This window comes from Zingiber officinale, chromosome 4B, assembly GCF_018446385.1.
Source record: "Zingiber officinale cultivar Zhangliang chromosome 4B, Zo_v1.1, whole genome shotgun sequence".
Taxonomy (NCBI): Eukaryota; Viridiplantae; Streptophyta; class Magnoliopsida; order Zingiberales; family Zingiberaceae; genus Zingiber; species Zingiber officinale.
Window position 1 is genome coordinate 56771866 of NC_055993.1, and position 21616 is coordinate 56793481.

Below are 21616 nucleotides of genomic sequence, written 5' to 3' on the forward strand. Positions count from 1 at the left end.
GGACACTATGAATTCGTGGTTATGCCTTTTGGTGTGACTAATGCACCTGCAGTCTTCATGGACTTGATGAATAGAGTGTTCAGTGAATACCTTGACAAATTTGTCATTGTGTTCATCGACGACATTCTAATCTATTCCAGAACCCCAGGAGAGCATGACACGCATTTGAGAATAGTCCTACAGACCCTTCAGCAAAGGCAGCTCTATGCTAAATTCTCAAAGTGCGAGTTCTGGTTGGAGCAGGTGGCATTTCTAGGTCATATTGTTTCAAAAGAAGGCATTCAAGTGGATTCGCCCAAAATAGAAGCGGTCAGCAACTGGAAAAGACCCAAGAATGCCAGGGAGATCAGAAGCTTCCTTGGTTTAGCTGGGTACTACAGGAAATTTGTGGAGGACTTTTCCAGGATAGCCTCTCCACTTACAGCCCTCACCAGGAAGGACAAGAAGTTTGAATGGTCAGAGAAATGTGAGCAGAGTTTTCAAGAACTCAAGAAGAGACTGACCAGTGCTCCTATACTGACTGTTCCAGAGAGCGACAAGAGTTTTGACATCTACAGTGATGCTTCCAAGATGGGCTTAGGAGCTGTACTCATGCAGGAAGGAAAAGTTATAGCTTATGCTTCCAGACAACTCAAAGACTATGAGAAGAACTATCCCACTCATGATCTAGAGCTGGCAGCTATAGTCTTTGCATTGAAACTCTGGCGACACTACTTGTATGGAGTCCAGTGCAGAATCTTCACAGACCATCAGAGTCTTAAGTACTTCTTCACTCAGAAGGACTTAAACATGAGACAGCGCAGGTGGCTAGAGTTGGTCAAAGATTATGACTGTGAAATCCTCTACCACCCAGGTAAAGCTAATAAAGTGGCAGATGCACTAAGCAGAAAGTCCAGTGCATCCTTGATGTCCTTATCATCATTAGCCCTGCCACTGCAGAAGGAGTTGTTAGGTTTCGGACTTGAGATTATTTATGGGCAACTCTCTGCATTGACTCTAGAGTCAACCCTTCTTGAGGATATACAGAAGAAGCAAAGTGAAGATTCAGATATCCAAAAGATCAAGCAGGGGATACGAGAAGTAGAAAATTCTGAATTTCGAGTATCAGACAGTGGAATTCTTTATCAGGGAAGTCGTCTTTGTGTTCCCAATGATGAAGAGATGAGAAAGAAAATTTTAGAAGAAGCTCACAGTACACCGTACTCTATGCATCCTGGATCCACCAAGATGTATCAAGATCTGAAACAGAGGTTCTGGTGGTCTGGACTCAAAAGAGATGTAGCTAAATATGTCAGTACCTGCCTGACATGCCAGAGGGTCAAAGCAGAACACCAGAGACCAGGAGGGATGCTACAACCTCTTTCTATACCAGAGTGGAAGTGGGAAGACATCTCTATGGACTTCATAACAGGTTTCCCAAGAACTACGAATGGATATGATGCAATATGGGTAATAGTGGATAGATTGACCAAGTCTGCCCATTTTCTAGCCATCAAGGTGTCTCACTCTATAGAGCAGTTGGCACAGCTGTATGTTAAAGAGGTGATCAGACTTCACGGAGTTCCCAAATCTATTATTTCTGATAGAGATGGGCGCTTCACCTCTCACTTCTGGGAATGTATTCAGACTGCACTAGGCACCAAACTCAAGTTCAGCACAGCTTTCCATCCTCAAACTGATGGACAGACAGAGCGAGTAAACCAGATTCTAGAAGATATGCTCAGAGCTTGTGCACTAGATTTCAAGGGAAGTTGGTGCAAGTACCTGTGCTTAGCTGAGTTTGCCTACAACAACAGCTACCAAGCCACCATCAGGATGGCACCATATGAGGCGTTGTATGGCAGAAAGTGCAGATCACCTATATGCTGGCAAGAAGCAGGTGAAAGAAAGGAAATAGAAGTAGAGCTGGGCATTCAGACAGAACTGATAGAAGAAACCACTCAGACTATTCAGAAAATCAGACAGAGGATTGAGACTGTCCAGAGTAGACAGAAAAGCTATGCTGACACACGCCGTAGGCCACTGGAATTTCAAGTAGGAGATTCAGTTTTTCTTAAAGTTGCTCCTATGAAGGGAGTGATGAGATTTGGCAAGAAGGGCAAATTAAGTCCTCGTTATGTAGGACCTTACCTGATTACGGACAGGATTGGGAAGGTAGCTTACAAGCTAGAATTACCACAAGACATGTCAGCCATACACAATGTGTTTCATGTCTCCATGTTAAAGAAGTGCCTCCATGACCCTAGCCAAGTGATTGAGCCTCAGTCAGTGCAGATCCAAGCGGATCTTAGTTTTGAGAGTAGACCCACACAGATAGTGGACAGAGCAGTCAAGAGACTAAGAAGCAAAGAAGTACCACTAGTGAAGGTCGTCTGGCAGAACCAGGAACACGAGGAAGTCACTTGGGAGCGGGAGGACAGTATGAGACAGAAATATCCAGAACTATTCTAAGTTCGAGGATGAACTTTTTATAAGGTATGGGGAATTGTAACGACCCAATTTTCCCTATTTTGAGTTCTGAATATCTTTAAAAATATTTAAAAATGCTTTTGAAATATTCTAGAGATTTTTAGGAATTTTTAGAGTATTTTTATGCAATTTTTGGAGTCCGTTTGGTATTTTTACCGAGTGGAGAAAGTTTTTTAAAAAAAAACGTTGAAGGGGAGACTCGAACCCGAGACCTTGACCTGAGCCGAATCTCAGCCGAACCTAGCCAACCAGCTGAGCTACACGGTTTTACTAACCTAGTATGGAGAGAAATAGATTTAAGCATAGTTGGAATCGAATTAAAACTAAGTTATAAAGGGTTAAGTGTTTTTCCCGTGACCTAAACCTAAGTTTTTCCTCTCTTTTTTCCTCTCCCGACGGTGCGATTCTTCTCTCGGGCGAAAACCGCAGCCAAGGCTAGGGTTTCCTTCCTCCGGCGTCGGCGAAGGGTTTTCCAGCCGGTTTCCACCCGTGGGTGACCATTCCGACAAGGAGAACTCGGGAAATACAAGGAACCGGTAGAATCGAAGCTCCACCGAAACCCTAAAGCATTTCCCTTCGGTTGTAAGTCCAAGAACCCATTGTAAGTGCTTCTCACCTGCGGTAGGAGTAGCTTTCGGGGTTTTCGTTTGCGTTTTTGTTGTTGTGTAATGAACAAGAGCAGCTTTTCATTCTAGCATATGGTTTTGGTTTCAAGCCTTGCTCTAACAATTTGGTTCATGTTCTTTTGATATTTTTAGAGCACGGACAGAATGCAATTTGGCTTAAGATTTGGTTCATGTTCTTTTGATATTTTTAGAGCACGGACAGAATGCAATTTGGTTTAAGATTTGGTTCATGTTCTTTTGATATTTTTAGAACACGGACAGAATGTTTAAGGGTCTTCCTTGATTGTTACAGCATGTGAATTTAAGTGTATTTACCTTACATTTCAAGCATGTCTAAGTAGTCATATTTCCTTCAAGTCACAACATGATTAAAGGATTGTTAAGGTTCAGAAATAAGTTGGTTTTACAAACTTGCTGTTCAGAATTTTGTTGCTGCCGTGGGCTTGACCAAATTTATTTCCTATGACCAAGTAGTTTTTAATTGCTGTTGAGTTTTGTTTGAATATATACTTTTATATATCAGTGGAATATGGTTTTAGAATCTCTTGTATAATGTATATATGTGAGAAGTACAAGCAAGCAAGACTAAAGTCACAAGTTGATCCTGAATTCCAGAATTTAGAATCAAAGCACACTAAGTGCTTAAATAAATGCCAAGGCATTTTATTATAAGAAGTATTTAAAGAAAAAACAAGTATTTTACTTTTAAAGGGCATGTACCAGACACAAAGTCCAAGGGATGGGCTCCAAGTTGCCCCTAAGCACAAGGTCTAGAAGTATCTTAATGGTTTCGGGATTAGCTACCTCGATTCTCATTAAGAATGCGCGCAAAGTGGTACAATGCCGGGCCCAAGAAAAGTTGAATATTATTTTAAAGTATAAAAGTATAAGTTGGGGAACAAGTTCTTTTATCCAAGTTATAAATTTCAGAAAGTTGAATCTGTTGTTTCCTTTTAGAGATGCATGATTTAGTTTTAGTTGCTATTTTCATGTTGAGCATGTACTCCTTGCTTTCTTTAATGCTTATGCATTCCTTATCGGATTTTGTGAGTAGAAAGCACTTACTAAGCTTTTAGCTTATAGATACTACTTTTTCCTCCTACTGCAGATATAGATAAAAATAAAGGAAAAGCTAAAGTGGTGTAGAAGAAGGCGACAAGGAGTCGTTGATGGTGTGTGTGTGGTGGCTGTTATGGAAGTATGGGATCTTGCTAGAAGAGTTTGGAGATGTTACTTGCTAGTGCTCGTTTGATTTTTTCCATAGTAGAACTATATTGCTATGTTAAAAATTGTTAGATACTAGTATGCTATATAAGTTTGCTTTAATGGAACTGTCACATGATTTACTTCTGCTGTAGTGAAATTTGTTTTCAATTGCAATGAGTAGGATATATGAGTAGCTAGCGAATTCCTATGCTTAGTTTTCCTTTTGTTACTGTTGGAAATTTTAATCTGCTGTGAAATGCTAGAAATATTCTTATGCTCAGTAGTTCCTTATAAATCTGCTGGAATGTTAAGTTGCTGGATTTATTCGGATGGTTAAATGCTTGGTTAAATGCTCAGAAGTTTTTATGCATGCTGGAATTTTTATATGAGTTGTTTTATGGAAGAAAATGCATATGAAAATTCGGTTTTGTCTGCTCAGTAGTCTTATGTGAATGCTGGTATGCTATATGAGTTTTGCTCTATGGAGGAAATTGGCATGGGATGATTCGGTGGATATAAGCTTAGTATTTTTATGTGCAAATTAGTATTCGATATGAGTTTAGCTTAAATGGAAATCTGCCATTAGCAATATTCTGCTGTAGTATTAACTTTTGCTATCCAGTATTTATTTCTGCTGTAGTGAAGATGATTCAATGTGTGCTGTTCGGTTCTTGTTGAAAGGAATGAGCAGTAGGGTTGATTAATTCCTTTTCATTCCTGTTAAAATATAGAATGAAATGAATGCAAGATAATTAAGGAAGTACAAGAAGTAGAGATACTTAAGTTTCATTTGTCTATGTGTTATACTTACTTGATGCTTCACTTATTTGCATGTTTAAATAAAAAAAAAAAAAAAAAAGGAAACTAAAATATCAGAGCAGTTTAAAGTTCTATTAGATATGTGATATGTTTTATACAAATGGATTAAAGCATTTCTAGTGTTAAAAGTAGGTAGTACCAGTTTTGTGTAGATAGTAGAATCAGTAGCGGTCACCCTCAGAGTAGTAGTAAGGAGGGTGGTCGTTACAGAGTTGGGTTGAAGGCGCCTTGGTTGATGGATTAGAGGCGAAATCGACACAGAAAACTCGTGGAGAACTTCGGCAAAAATGAACAGAAAGACTTCTGTTTGTGGAGAAAACTTCGGGTTTAAGGCGCCTTGGATGCGTTTTAAGGCGCCTTAAACAGGCTCTTAGAGGCGCCTTATATGCTGTGTTAAGGCGCCTTAAACGGAGTTAGCGGGAGTTTTCCCGCCGCTGTCGAGGGCACGTCCCTAGTGTGGAAGGCGCCTCAGATAGGCCTTAATTTTTTTTTTTTTTAATGATGAACTTTTTGGTTAATTTATTTTGAAAGAATTTTAGGTTACTTAATTTTGAAAAATATAAATTAAGTTAATTAAATTTTGAAAAATATTAAGTTAATTAAATTTTGAAAAAATATTAAGTTAATTAAATTTGAAAAATATTTAAGTTAATTAAGTTTGAAAAATATTTAAGTTAATTAAATTTTGAAAAATATTAAGTTAATTAAATTTTGAAAAATATTTAAGTTAATTAAATTTGAAAAAAATATTAAGTTAATTAAATTTGAAAAATATTAAGTTAATTAAATTTGAAAAAAATATTATGTTAATTAAATTTTGAAAAATATTAAGTTAATTAAATTTTGAACAATATTAAGTTAATTAAATTTTGAAAAATATTAAGTTAATTAAATTATGAAAAATATTAAGTTAATTAAATTATAAAAAATATTAAGTTAATTAAATTTGGAAAAAAAATTAATTTAATTAAATTTGATTTAATTTAATTTAAATTTAATTTCAACTTAATTTAATTTTATTTTATTTGAATTTTGTCCTTAGTCATCTCACCCGATCTAGATTTTTCAATCAAAGGATCTTATAGTTTTGTGAGATGAATTGGTTTTATTATAGGATTTGGTTTAACTTTGTGTTAGATTCAGGTTTAGCTTTGGGCTCAACAAATAGATATTCTTTGGATAAACTTCTGGTCTATGGTGAGTCACTTGGACATCATTAAAGTAACCATGCCTTCGAGATTTTTCAAATAGTCCTATCCACTAAACTTAGTACAAAACCTTGGTCTAACTAGTTAGGATCCATAACGGGTAGCTTCGGTCAGTTCCACTTAGCCAAATGCACCAGGTCAAAGTCATATCTTCCTAGACATGCATAGACCAAACTTCCCTAATGTACTATCATCCAATATTTCACCAGTACCGTGGGTCAAGTTAAACTTAGCTCTTTTTATTCTAGCCCTAATTACCCTGCCAGGTAGGGTGCGTTTGGTTACCCTGTCAAGTAGATTCCTTTTGGAGATGCCAGCTATTCTGGAGCCTCCATTATTGATTTTCCTTTTATTTATTAAGATAATTTTTATTTATTAAGATGAATTTAATTAATTATTTATTTGTTAAGATAATTTTTATTTATTTATTAATTAAAATAATTTTTATTTTTGCTCCCCTTGGATCATAGCCTCGAAAGGTTTATCAAGGTAATGTACTTGATCCTTGGGGATCCAATATTGACCAAGTACAACTTGATTGACCAAGTTAGACTTGGGTACCCATGCTCGGACTAGTTTACTATTTGGTTTGTTGACTAAGGATAGATAAGATCGATATTTCCTTTTAGATTTAAAACTTAGTCCAGTTCTATTGTAAACTACTCTTTGAGTCCCAAGAATTAGGTCAAGGTTCTTGGACCCCAAAGAAAACCGTTCTAGGGTCTTCTCCAAATCCTTGACTTGAGTTTTCAGACTAGAGTTTTCTTCCTCGAGCTTTTGGACTTGAGTTGAATTTCCAGTCTGAACTGGTTCAGGCAAGGTTTTGGAGTTAGTCACTTCTTTAAGGATCGTTATTTCCTTTAGAAGTGATTTGCCCCTAATGTTTGATTTTGCTAATTTACGTAATAAATAATTCACTAAATTATTTAATCGAGGAATACTTACAGAGGGGTCGGGCCCTTCGGAAACGGATACGGATCCGTGGCTTCTTTTCGATTCAGCTTCCGATTCGCTCTCGCTCTCGGACACGTTGATTTGATCCCGGGTCATCAGCGCGAGGAGGCTCGTCTGGTTGAGCTCGTCGTCGATATCTTCTTTTGAAGATTCCTCAAAAGTTGCTTTCAGCACCTTCTTCTTTCTCTGCTTCTTCGCTTCCTTTTGATTTGGGTAGTTGGCCTTGATGTGCCCCTTCTGATTGCACCCATAGCAGATTACCTCAAACTTGACTTTTGAGCTTGGTTGACTCTCCTTGGATTGTACTGCCTTCTTTAGGTCTCTCTTGTTGAAGCCCTTCTTTTTGTTGTACAGTTTCTTCACAAGGTTCACAAGTTCTATTGTTAGTTCGTCGTCTTTATCTTCTGAGTCGGGTTCTTCTTCAGATTCCGGTTCGGTTCTTTGTCATGATCTCGGTTCACGAGTTCTACTGGTACCTACAAGCAAAGCTACACCTTTCTCGATTGGCTGCGCATTAGTCTCCTCATGTAATTTAAACTCAGAAAATAATTCATCTAATTTTATACAAGATAAATCCTTGGAAACTTTGTAGGCATCTACCATTGATGCCCACAATGTGTTCCTCGGAAAAGAGTTGAGTGTGTACCTTATGACGTCAGGATTCTTGACTTTCTGCCCGATTGCATGGAGAGAGTTGAGAATATCTTGTATGCGTGCGTGGAGTTGACTCGCTGTCTCTCCTTCCTGTATCTTGAGATTGTATAGTTTATTAAATAGTAAATCTCTTTTACTCACCTTGGTGTCGGAGGTGCCCTCGTGGAGTTCGATCAGCTTCTCCCATAGCTCTTTTGCGCTGGAGAACGATCCAACTCTGTGTTGGTTGCTATTCGGAAAGTTTAACGGTTCCACTGTACAAAAATTTTGTACAAAGGTCTAAAACTTTTCCTAACTACCATGTGTTCTTTTAAATTAAACTTGGATCGCCTGCGGAACTTTACACGTTTGATCCTAAGTTTAACTTATTTGTTCTTTTAGGTTTAGACTTCGATCTCCTGCGGAACTTAACACGTTTGATCCAAATCACCTAGGTTATTAATTCCATTAAATATTAATTTCTAAAATTGGCTTTCAGGACTGCATGGCGAGGCACATTACCTTCTTGGATATGGGAGCAACCAGCACCACCTAGACAAAGCCTTTTAAGGAAAACTAATATTTAATTTCCTTAAATAACTCTAGGTTAACCAAAAAGAACAATCGAAGCACAAGTTCGAAAAGAAAACAAAAGAACACAACATCGAAAACTAATTCAAAATACTAGAATCGCATGCCTCTTGTATTTGGTATTTTTACAAAGAAATAAAACTAGTATGATGCGGAAATTAAATACTAGTGTACCTTTTCTTTTGCAAACAAAAACCTCTAGGTCTTCTACCGTATTCCTCTTCTAACCTCGTACATTGTGTGGGCAATGATCTTCCGAGATGAGAACCACCAAGGCACCTTCTTCTACCTTCCTTCAAGTTTTGGCCAAGCATAACTTCTAAAGGATGAAGAATTTTTTTCACCAACCAAGCTCCAAGGGATGCAAGCTTTCTCTCCTTCTTCCTCAAGCTAGATCCGGCCACCTCCTCCAAGCTCCAAGAGATAAAGGATTTCAGCCACACAAGAGGAAGAGAGAAAAGGAGAAGGGTCGGCTACACCAAGGAAGAAAAGAGGGAGAAAATAGAATAGAGTCGTTCTTCCATGAAGGCACCTCTACCCCCTCTTTTATAATCCTTGTTCTTGGCAAATAAGGAAATTTTAATAAAAACTTCTTTAATTCTTTTGCCATGAAAAGGAAAATTTAATTAATTAAAAATCAATTTTATTTTCTCAATTCATATGGCCGGCCACCACAAGCTATAAACAAGGAGAGTTTTAATTAATTAAAACTTCCTAATTTGTCTCCATAAATTTATAAAAATTTCTCCAATAATTTTAATCCCTTCATGGTTAGTAAAAAGGAAATTTTATAAATTAAAATCTTTCTTTTAAACATGTGGATAAAAAGAAAATTATCTCTAAAAATTAAAATCTCTTTTAATCTACAAATAAGGAAAGATATCAAATCTTTTCTTAATCTTTTGTAGAAACTTATAAAAGAGAATATTTAATTTTTAAACTCTCTTTTAAATCATGAACATGGTTAAATAGGAAAGTTTTCTTAAAATTTAAAATTCACCTTTTAATCAACAAATAAGGAAATATTTCAAATTTTAAACTCTCTTTTAAACATGTGGATGATTTGCAAATAAGGAAAGTTTTTACCAAAAATTAAAACCATCCTTTTAATCTACAAATAAGGAAAGAGATTAATCTCTTCTCTTAATTGTTTGTAGAAAGCTATAAAAGAAAATTTTAAATTTTTTAAACTCTCTTTTAAAACCATGATATCCACATAAGAAATAATTTTAATAAAAATCCTTTTTAATATTCTAGTGGCCGGCCACCTAAGCTTGAGACCCAAGCTTTGGCCGGCCACCAACTTGGCTCATCCACTTGGTCTTGGCCGGCCCTAGCTTGGGTTCCAAGCTAGCTTGGCCGGCCCCATTAGATGGATAAGAAGGTGGGTATGTGGTGGGTATAAATCTCTATATACAAGAGGCTACGATAGGGACCGAGAGGAGGAATTGGTTTTGGTCTCCCGATGAAATTAAGCTTCCCGTGTTCGCCCCGAACACACAACTTAATTTCATCAATAATAATTCATTCCACTAAAGAACTATTATTGAACTACCGCACCAATCCCAAATTACATTTTGGGCTCCTTCTTATTATGAGTGTGTTAGTCTCCCTGTGTTTAAGATGTCGAATGCCCACTAATTAAGTGAGTTACTGACAACTCATTTAATTAATATCTTAGTCCAAGAGTAGTACCACTCAACCTTATCATCATGTCGGACTAAGTCCACCTGCAGGGTTTAACATGATAATCCTTATGAGCTCCTCTTGGGGACATTCTCAACCTAGATCACTAGGACACAGTTTCCTTCTATAATCAACAACACACACTATAAGTGATATCATTTCCTAACTTTATCGGGCTTATTGATTTATCGAACTAAATCTCACCCATTGATAAATTAAAGAAATAAATATCAAATATATGTGCTTGTTATTATATTTGGATTAAGAGCACATACTTCCATAATAACTGAGGTCTTTATTCCTTTATAAAATCAGTATAAAAGAAACGACCTCTAATGGTCCTACTCAATACACTCTAAGTGTACTAGTGTAACTATATAGTTAAGATAAACTAATACCTAATTACACTACAACCTTCCAATGGTTTGTTCCTTTCCATCTTGGTCGTGAGCTACTGTTTATAATTTATAAGGTACTGATAACATGATCCTCTATGTGTGACACCACACACCATGTTATCTACAATATAAATTAATTGAACAACTACATTTATCATAAATGTAGACATTTGACCAATGTGATTCTTTATTTCTAGATAAATGTTTATACCAAAAGCTAGGCTTTTAGTATACATCCTAACACTCTGTTGAGCTCCTCCTTGGCCAGACCACACTGGAGTATGCAGGTTGCCTTTGCATTTGCCTCTACTTTCTTTATTAAGGATGCGTCATAGTTCAGGTATGATACTAATTTGCCTGACCCGTCAAGTGGGAGTTCAAGGCCTGTCTTGGTGATCATCCAGACTTCGAACTGGGTTTACAAGTACGCCTCCATCCGGCCCTTCCAGTACCCGAAATCGTCTCCGTTGAAGAGCAGTGGTCAAGCGGTGCTATAACTTTCTTAAAGTACCATTTTAAAACCTGCACACACAAAAAAAATCTGTTCCAAGACTGGGTCTTGGATTAATAGTGCGGGATGTATAAACGAAAAAAAACAAACTCAAGTGGTGTTGCACCAACTTCGAGAAAAAATCGATTCGAGCGAGAAATAGATCGGAATATAGTAATTATACTAATTCTGGTTGACTCCAAAAAAAAACTGAAAATACCACGAAAAATTTCTTGATTGGTGGTTGCAACAAATCGAAGCGACCCCGCTCTGATACCAATTGTTAGATCGAGAAGCGCTAGAGGGGGGGTGAATAGCGCTCGTGGCTATTTCGTTCGATTTAAAACGTGTCGAGTAAATACGTAGCGGAAAATAAAAGAAAACACAATACATTTAAACACAGGTTGTTTACTTGGTTCGGAGCTTGTGGCGACTCCTACTCCAAGGCCCGCGATCGGGCAACACCTATAAGATCGAATAACGGTTACAGAATTATTAAAATCTATTGAACTGAAAGAATATACCGACAACAAGAATGAGCAATTTCGAAGCTTCGGGTCGTTGGGATCTCATTGCAGCACTTCGGGATCGTCTTGTTAGCAACTTGTAGCATAAAGATCACTTGAAAGAAGATGTATTGAGCTGCTGGTCGAAACCCCCTTATAAAGGGTGTTCAAGGCGCCTCCATTAAGCTCCAAGGCGTCTCCAACCCAAGGTTTTATCCTGACTCAGCCGCTGTCGATCAGGCTTTGACCGCTACTCTTTATCCACCTGAAGGCGCCTTCAACGCCACTCCAAGCCGCGGTCCAAGGCACCTTCTGTCCCCATGAAGGTGGCTCCAGCTCCTCTCCACAACTAGCTTCGGCTTGCACCCTAGGCGCCTCCAAGCTCCATGGAGGCGCCTCGGACACTGTTCATCAGAGGTGAAGTGTGCTCTTCTGTCCCTGCACAATGTGTTAGTCCACAAAATACATATATACCCTGCAAGACAAGATTAGCACACATAAATATGATAAGAAAGGTATTTGACAATCTCTGGACTGTCCGGGTCTAACTTCGGATTTCCAACCGGAAACCCTAGGTCGACCCGACGCCTACTATTCCCTCTGTGGGGAACGCGTCCTCACCTACTCCTCTCAGGAGAGTTACCTGTTGCAAGTGCGATCCTCCAGATCGGCTGGACTTTTGCTCAGTGCTCGATGCTTCCGGACTTTCTGCTGGACGCCCGCTCCCCAACCCGTTTAGTCTTTCACCTGGTTCGCGACACCAAGACTTTCCACCTAGGGTTACCACCCCCTACGACTTTTGCCTGAAGCCCTCGACCCACCAAGACTTTCCGCATAGGGTTACCAACCCCTATGACCTAGGGTTACCACCCTTGTAACACCCATAGAGTACTTAGCAAGATTTTAGATATTTTTATCATGAATAAAAATAGGCCTTATGTGGAAATTTCAAACAGAATAAAAATAAAATAGAACCAAAAAGAGAGATGACCAAGGCTTGAACCTTGGATCTCTTACTAGATATATGCATGTGTTAACCAATAAACCAAGAGAAATTATTGTTAAAGAAAGAAGTGACAATATAGTTAAGGGTAAGAAAAGAGATTTTTCATTGAGAAGGAGAAGTTAGAGTTGCCTTCCCCCTCTCAAAAGAAAAGAGGATTCTTGCTTCCTCTTCTCATTAAGGAGAAGTAAAAGAAAGGAGAAGGAAAAGTACATTTTCCCTTCCTCCTCTCATGATGAATAAAAGGGAAAATTAAAGAGGAAAACTCATTTGCTCCTCTTCCTCCTCCCTCCTCCTCCTCACCGTGACCAAGACCTTCCCCCACCTCTCCTTGCCGAAATAAAAAAAAACAAAGAAGACCCCTCTCTAGGAAGGCTCCACAAGAAAGATTCCTTTTCCTTAAGCAAATAAGGAGGTAAGTATTCTGTCACCTGTGGTACAAGTTGCTTACGGTATTCTCGAAAGATTTGAACTCTTAGAATTAGAAATAAAATGAAGAGAAGAAACCATGATTATGTACTTTAGTAGGTTATGATATGAATTTAGTTAGAAAAGAAATTATGTGTGTGATGTTAAATTGATCTTCTTATTAAGATGTTTATTGACCTTCTTTTCTTTTATAAGGTTCGGCCATGATAAAAAGTATAGAGTTCATGAGGCTTAAAACCTAATCTAACATGCTTATAGATTTATTTATGATGTGTTATGAAATTTGTTAGAGATTCATGTTCATATGTTGTTTAGAAGTTGTGTTCTTGCTTTTGTAAGTTTCGACCATGATAAAGATATAGAGTTTATGAGGCTTAAACCTTAATCTAACATGCTTATAGATTTATTTATGATGTGTTATGAAATTTGTTAGAGATTCATGTTCAAATGTTGTTTAGAAGTTGTGTTCTTACTTGAGAAAGTTTCGGCCATGATAAAAGTATAGAGTTCATGAGGCTTAAAACCTAATCTAACATGCTTATAGATTTATTTATGATGTGTTATGAAATTTGTTAGAGATTCATGCTCATATGTTGTTTAGAAGTTGTGTTCTTGCTTTTGTAAGTTTCGTCCAGAAATTATGTTTTTGCTTGAGGAAGTTTCGGCCATGATGGAAATATTAGGGTTCATGAAACTCAAAACCTAAATTAGTATGCTCATAGACCTCCATGTGATATGTAATGAAATTAACTAAGAGATTTATGTTTACATGTTGCTCATAATTTTATTTCTTAGTTGTGAAGTTTCGGCCATGATAGTGATTTAGGGTTTCTTAAAGCTCCAAATCTAATTTAGCATGTCCATAGGCTTCCTTGTGATATGTTATCAAATTTTCTAGGTATTCATGTTAAAAGATTTCTTAGAAGTCTACTTCTTGTTGCATGATGTTTCGGCTATGATAACTTTTAGGGTTCATGAAGCACAAAACCTAAGTTAGTATGCTCATAGGCTTCTTGATGATATGCTATAAAATGGGATAGAAACTTATACTTATACGTTGCTTAGAAATTCATTTCTTACATGATGAAGTTTCGGCCATGATTAATCCTTAGGGTTCATGAAGCTCCAAACTTAATTTAGTATGTTCATAGATTTCTCTATGATATATGATGGAATTAGCTAGGTGTTCATGTTACATGTTGTTTAGAAGTTTATATTCTTGGCTTATGAAGGTTCGACCATGATCAGATTTTAGGGTTCATGAAGTTCAAAACCTAAGCTAGCATGCTCATAGACTTCCTTATGATATGTTATCAATTTGACTAAGTATTTATGTTCATATGTTGCTTGGAAGTTTTACTCCTTGTTATATGATGTTTCGGCTATGATAAAGTGTTAGGGTTCATGAAACTCGAAACCTAATTTAGTATGTTCATAGACTTCTTATGATATGTTATGAGATTTGCTAAGTATTCATGTTGTATGTTGTTTAGGAGTATTCTTTGTTATGAACTTTCGGCCATGACTATGACTTAGAATTCAAGAAAGTTTTAAACTTAAACTTAGCAAGCCATGAATTTTCCTTATGATATGTTTAGATTTAAGTATGCATGCTTTATGATAAGATCAGTAACATGTTGATTATGTATGTACGAAATATGCATGATGTGATCCTTATGATGATTATGTACACAAGCATGTATGATTTCAATATGTTGTATGCTCATCTATGTAAGCTTAGGAACCAAGCATGATAATGATTTCATATGATGGCCATGTGCCAAGAATGCATGCCTTATGATATGATAAGAAAATGGCAAAGAGTTGCTTCCCTTAAGTTGGGATTAAGAGCACTCTTCATGTTAAGACAAGAGCATGACCTTATGATGATATGATATGACGATTATAATGATATGATATGCATGGCATGTACTTTACTTTGTATGACTTGTACCAAGGGTGGGCTCCATAAGCGCCCCTAGACCGACGGACTATGAACGGGTCTAGTAAAAAGGGATGGGCTCCTTAGTACGCCCCTAGACCGACGGACTATGAATGGGTCTAGATCCCTAGTAGGTTCGGGGCTAGCTACCCTGTCCAAGGGATTGCGCGCATTTATGTATGTATGTGGTACAAGTCGGGCCCTCATGATGATGATATTATGTTCAAATATTAAAATATATGTATAAAGACATCTTGCACTCGACATGGCGTATGTTTTAAAAAAAAAGATATTTTTGCATAATGCACCCATTCATATATGATATGTCTCTTTCTATGTTCCATGATATGATATGCTTCTCATGATCTACTTCATATGATTCCTTTGTTTATGATATGTTAGAAACATGTTTTATAAGGATATGTTATGATAAGAAACTATGCTCACATATTGATGATTATGTTTTCATTGATGATATGCTTGTATGATTTTGCTTGAGATACGGATTTTTGTGAGTAGGAAAGAATCTTACTGAGCTCGTGTGCTCATAGCTTACTTCCTTGTACCATAGATAAAGGCAAGGGATGGATGACCTAAGGGAGCTGCAGGGGAGGCAAGGAGGTGTGTGTGGCAGTGGCTCGGCTGAGACCAATAAGACCTGCTATAATGTTTTATTATGTTTGACATGAACCATTGTATTTACGTTACATTCCAGTATAACTCTATGACATTTCCGCTTCTTTATGTTATAAGAAAGAATTTTTGAATATGTATGTATCTTGGAATAGTTAAGTAAGTAGCCCCGCCCCTTTGAGTAGCAGGGAGGGCGGGCGTTACAACCCCCTAGGGGTTTTCTACCTGCCTAACCTCAGTTAGGACTTTTGCCTAAGTATACTTAGGACTTTCCTGTAAGCTCATTCAAACTGTTAGATCACAACATAATCTTAACTTTGAATCCTTTGCCATTATCAAAACACTGGTTCGATCGTCAGATGATTCCCGCACCAACAGTCTAAACTACTACTAATTACCACCCCGCAATGGTGTATTGGAGTACCTTCCTTGCCAGTAACCAAGTATGCCATCAAGTGAAGAAGTAACTTAGATAGTCCGGATTCTCAGTAGAGTACCTCCTATCACAAGGCCTCTCCCAGGTTTACGTCTCTAGATTATGTAGGTCACTTGTGTAACGTATGATTAGGGAAAACCCATTAGGTCAAGTGAAAGACTCATCTATACATAGAATTGTTCTCCCTTAGGAGGTTATGATCTATATAAAAGAATAGTTACCTTAAATACTCAACATTAAACATGCATTCTAAAGTCATGCCGAGCTATATCGGAACATACACTCAAAAGAGGTAATAATCTATTCATCCATTTAATAAAACTTCAGGTTCACACTCAAATTTAGATACACAACAATATATCTAGTACAGAAATGAGATCTACGCATATAGAAATGTAATCTAGATAGATAAATTCATGTCCATAAAGAAAGCCTTCTTGCAAACATTTTATCAAACAGAACAAGTGTCATGTAAGCTTCATCAAACAAGGAAATTAGCAATTCCATAAAGTTTTACATCATCTACACATTACAATTACTCTCTATATTCTAGAATATTATAGATCTACTCCATAATTGAAAGATAAATAATCTAAGAACTCAAAATGATAGAAACTTTGAAAATCCAAAAGAAGGGGAGATGAAGCTTATTCTTTGATGTTGAGTGAAGCCCTTTGATGTAGATCTTAGAGTGTCGATGAGGATGGAGTAGTAGAACAACCTCGAATTGTCTAGATGATGACTCCATGTATAAAGATTTGACCTAGAGGGTCTCCTCCTGCCTTCAAACTCCCTCGTAGCAAAGGGGATGAAGTGCCCCTTATATAGATGTGAGGGCATGGGGTGGCCGTGCCTTTTGGCATGGCCAAGCCATTCTCTGGCTGTCTAGCCTTACTATTTAGCATGGCCAAAGCCAGGTTGGTTTTGGTTCTGAGCACCTGGCCTTGCTATTTGGCATGCCCATAGCTATCTTTGGCTTCTGGCCGTGCCAAATGGCACGACCATAGCAAAGCTTACTCTATTTAGCCTTCTAGGTCATGTTATTTGGCATTGCTTGATCTTCAATTCTATTATTTTTTTTGACTTTTGGAGGCACGACCAAGTTCATTTCTACTCTAGAAATTTGCATGGATTGGCTCTTGGCCATGGTATTTGGCACAGCTTGGACCAGTGTCTTCACTAGTTCCTTGGTCATGCCTTTTGACACGGCGACCTTCTAGAGCTTCTCCTAGTTATGCCTCAAGTCATGGCTAGATCCAATTTGACTCTAGAAGTGGTTATTGCCTGCGCCCCATGACTTGGGTACTCCAATCCTTCACTTTCCTCGCCACAAGAAAGATAAGGCTAGCTCATAGTCTTGTCCAAGTTGTCTTCTTTTGTGTATTTTGAATCCTTTAACATATAATCATCGAGCAAATCTCTGTATGTAAAATAATAATTATGCTAAAATTAACATTATAAAGGGTGCAAAAGCATAGATGTGTGTTAAATAATACAAAATCACATATATAATCTACGCACATCACATGCCCAAACTTAAACTTTTGCTTTTCCTCAAGCAAACTTTGTAATCTAGATTCATGAGCTAATAATGTGCATCCCTAGTGATTATATTCAGTTCTATCAAACTAGTGAAACTAATGAGCATAATCAAGAATGATCTATAAGAAAACATTTGATTGTTATCAAATAAAATTCTACAGTCTAGAAACATGTGTAGGAGTAAGTGCATCATAATCCTTGGTGAATCAATTTAATTCTATCAAATAATTTCAATAATGAGCATGATCATAAATCGATTTGACTTAGCCCAAGAATGAGTTCTCCGTGCTAAGTGTAAATCGTGGCCTAAATTTCTCAAGTAACAATTTCAATCTTAGTCAAGTTGTCATTAAACCATCTTTTCTTTTATTACCAACAGTAAACACTGCTTAGTTCATCTATCTTAAATCTACCCAATGTCTAAAGAATGTATTTGATATCAAGAGAAATCTAGTGGTTGTTTCTCCAGTAACCTAACTCAATGTCAAAGGGACAAACAACTAGTTTCCACTCATGATAGCAATTTTTTTTTCAATCCCTTATTTCATAAACTTTTTTTTAACAATTGCACATTTGTAATGATGCAATTAGTGGGATTTCATTTTTCAAATGAGCTTTAATGTTTGGAGCATCAATCCAAGATGTAGTTAATAAATCACTATAGGAATTCAAGTATTCATCAAGTCTAATGAATCATGACTATTTTCAGAACCTTCAACTATAAAAATGAGTTAAAGTGAAAAGAGATCCTCAAGCTAGACTAGAATTAAATCCTTTCAATGAAATACAATACTCATGTCCTTCTATTGAAGATAGAGAAAACTAGATCACCAAATATACTAGAACTTATAACCTAACAATATGAATCTAAACGATAAACGTGTAAATTTTTTTTTCTATCAAACAAATGATATGCTCATTTTTATTCACTAGAGATAGAATAAAATAGATCACTAAATATACTAGCACTGAAAAGTGTAACTCATGACCTCTAGATAGTGATCATGCTAGAAGTTTATTCTCGGACAAGTTAGCAGTAATAGTATGGATAGTGTAACTCAAAATGCCTCAAAATAAAGTGTAACTACACTAAGAAAGTAAAATGCAAAAATAAATTGCAACTGTGCATATGTACAACCTCCCCATGACTTAAACTTTTCATTGTCTCAATGAAAACTAGAAATGTAAAATAGAGGACGTATGAAATAAGAGAAGTACCAAATGATGCGTACAAACACTCAAGTCATTAACTTCTCCATCGGGTAGCCATGCTCCTCCTAATCTTTGAATCCTATTGACAAGAAAAATTAAGTAGAGGATATGAGTTATTATTGTTGGTGCAGGGAGCACCAGACGATCGAACCTGTATTTTAATAATGATATAGGGATTTAAAGTTAAGTTATCTTTTGATCTAACAAATGTGACTAAGTGCAGGAAAGTCTTAAGTGATCTTAGGCAAAGGAAAGTCCTAGTTATAGGATCGATGACGTGCTAGAGGAGGGGAGTTGAATAGTACTTGTGGGCTTTTAACTCATTTCGAAAAACACAGAATAAATGCAGCAGAATAAAGAACAAATAAAACAAAAGCAATGCTAACATAATTTCTTTTACTTGGTTCAGAGCCTGTTCTATGGATTTGGGATCAAGATTCTTATATTCTCTTTATCTTTGGGTTTCTTTCCTTGTTCTATGGATTAGATCTCTTATTCTAGGATGGAGGGAGTATTTGTAATGGAGATTTGATGTAAAACTCTTGTGGATTTACCAAATTCCTATTTCTGTGATTTTGCCCTGTTTGTATCCATTTGATCTTGTGTGGATTGTTGTGTTTGGACCTAATTACCATGCTTGGTTGAATGTTTGAATATCTTGTGGATCTTGTAGAGATTGTTTCTCATTCAATTTTTCGAGGGACGTTCGTGACAGGAACAAGCCCGTGTAAGGACGTTTGAGGGTAATCTTGAAGGGGAAATTAGGTTATTCAAGAGGGTAGGATAGATTGTATGCATTAATCTTTATATCTTAATGAGGTTGAGAAGTGATGAACTCTTATGTTGATTATCCGAGGGGCGCACGTGACAGGCAAGCCCATGTAAGGACAACATTTGTTTCATTCCTAATTGATCGCATTTAGATATATTTCAATCCTAGGTCAGTTGTCTATTGCAAGAGGGAACCGACAACATTCTACAAATGATGTACAATTGAGGAATAAGATTTTGGTAGATTATTACATTGAATAACATTACAAAGAAACCAAAAGTCCTAGAACATACCTTTATCATTTCCCTTATTCTTGTTTCTTATTCTTTCATTTCTTTGTTCACCTTTCATAGTTGCTCTTAGCTTTTGAAAATCAATTGATTAGTTGTTTAGCTAATTCGCCTTGAGAAATCTTTAGTGGTTATTCCAGTCCCTGTGGATACGATATCTTTTATTATTACTTATGACATTTCCATACACTTGCAGAGAGTCAACAGGTGCATGTACTGGAGGCTAGTACGGTTTGTCATAGATCCAAGTCTCTCGGTCATACAGGGGTCGTAGTGTTTAGAGAGGTGGCGGGGGTGACCATGGAGCATGCATACGCATATTTGCATATGATGCGCGATGCATCTTTGGAGATATATTTGCATACATGCCTAGTAGATACTAGATGCATGTGATTGTGGTTGTTGCACTTGTTTCAGATATGCTTGTTGCATATGGTTGTCATGCTGCATACATATCATTTATTTTACATGTATATGCAGTTGTATTTATATTGCACAGGTGGCATGAGTGAGTTTGTTGCAGATCCAGTGAGTTTACTGATCATTGTACCATGTGTCATTTCCAGATTTGGTATGTATTTATCATTTTGTCTATTGTAGTATGTGCAGTTTTTGTATGTCAGTTATGATCATTATACCATGTGAGATAGACTGGTACTGGTAATTGTATTTATTGGATATGTTAGTATGATCATGTTCTTTATTCTCTACTGAGACTGTATACTTTGATCTCCATGTTTATTTATAGACCATGCACTATCTTGTCTATTACCCGCTGAGTTACCTGTACTCACCACCGCATATATATATCTTTATGTTTTCAGGTAGATGGTTGGAGTGTTGCTCAGAGTATCCTATTTGTTGGGTCCTACGTCACATTCGAAGACCGTTTTGGGTTTTGTATATGTTTTATTTGTATTTGGTGTTTGTTGTATTTGGTGTGTTGTTGTATTTGTTGTTGTATTTGTTGTTGTGGTTGTTGTATAAAGCCTAGTCGGCTAGCAGTGTGTTGGTTTGTTTTGTATTGGGCTTTTCCTTATCATTTTTCCGCTGTGTTAGTTTTTTATACAACCGAGTGGGTTGTTTATTGTATATATATAACTGCGTGGTTGTGCTTTATTATGTTCCAGCCGAGTGGGCTGAATATAAACTGCGTGGTTGTATATATATTCTAGCCGTATGTGGCTGATGTATGTTGTATGTATGTATGCTTCATATTGCCACCGGAATAAGGGAGATGCTATCGAAATTTTTCGATAGGGACTCATTTCAGGGCGTGACGAAACTAAATCGATAAGATTGATGAAAAGAACTTCGACTCAATGCTTAGGAAAACATGAACCTTGGTATAGAAGATGGTAGACACCACAACCTTAGGATGGAGGTTGATAATTCTTCAAACGCTACAAGGAAATGTCTTGATAAGTTCTAATTCAATGAAGAACCAACAAGTGAGAGCCTCACCATGCTTTAGATTGAAAAATATGTCAAAGATACATGTGTGACCGTCACTCTCTTTATTTATAGCTATAAGATGACCAAAACATCCTAAAAGGCCAAAAGAAAGCTCATTTAGTAAAGGCCTATATAGACTACTTAGCCATTTTAAGCTTATGACTTTATTACAACCCAAATAAAAGTAGAAATTGAGTCTAAATTAAGCCTACATATCCCTACTATATAGACATGAGACTTAAGTGCTAATTAAGCTCATCTAAGGCTTGAATTAGGTTGACTATGCCGAATGACTTACTCTTGGTCAAACCTTCTT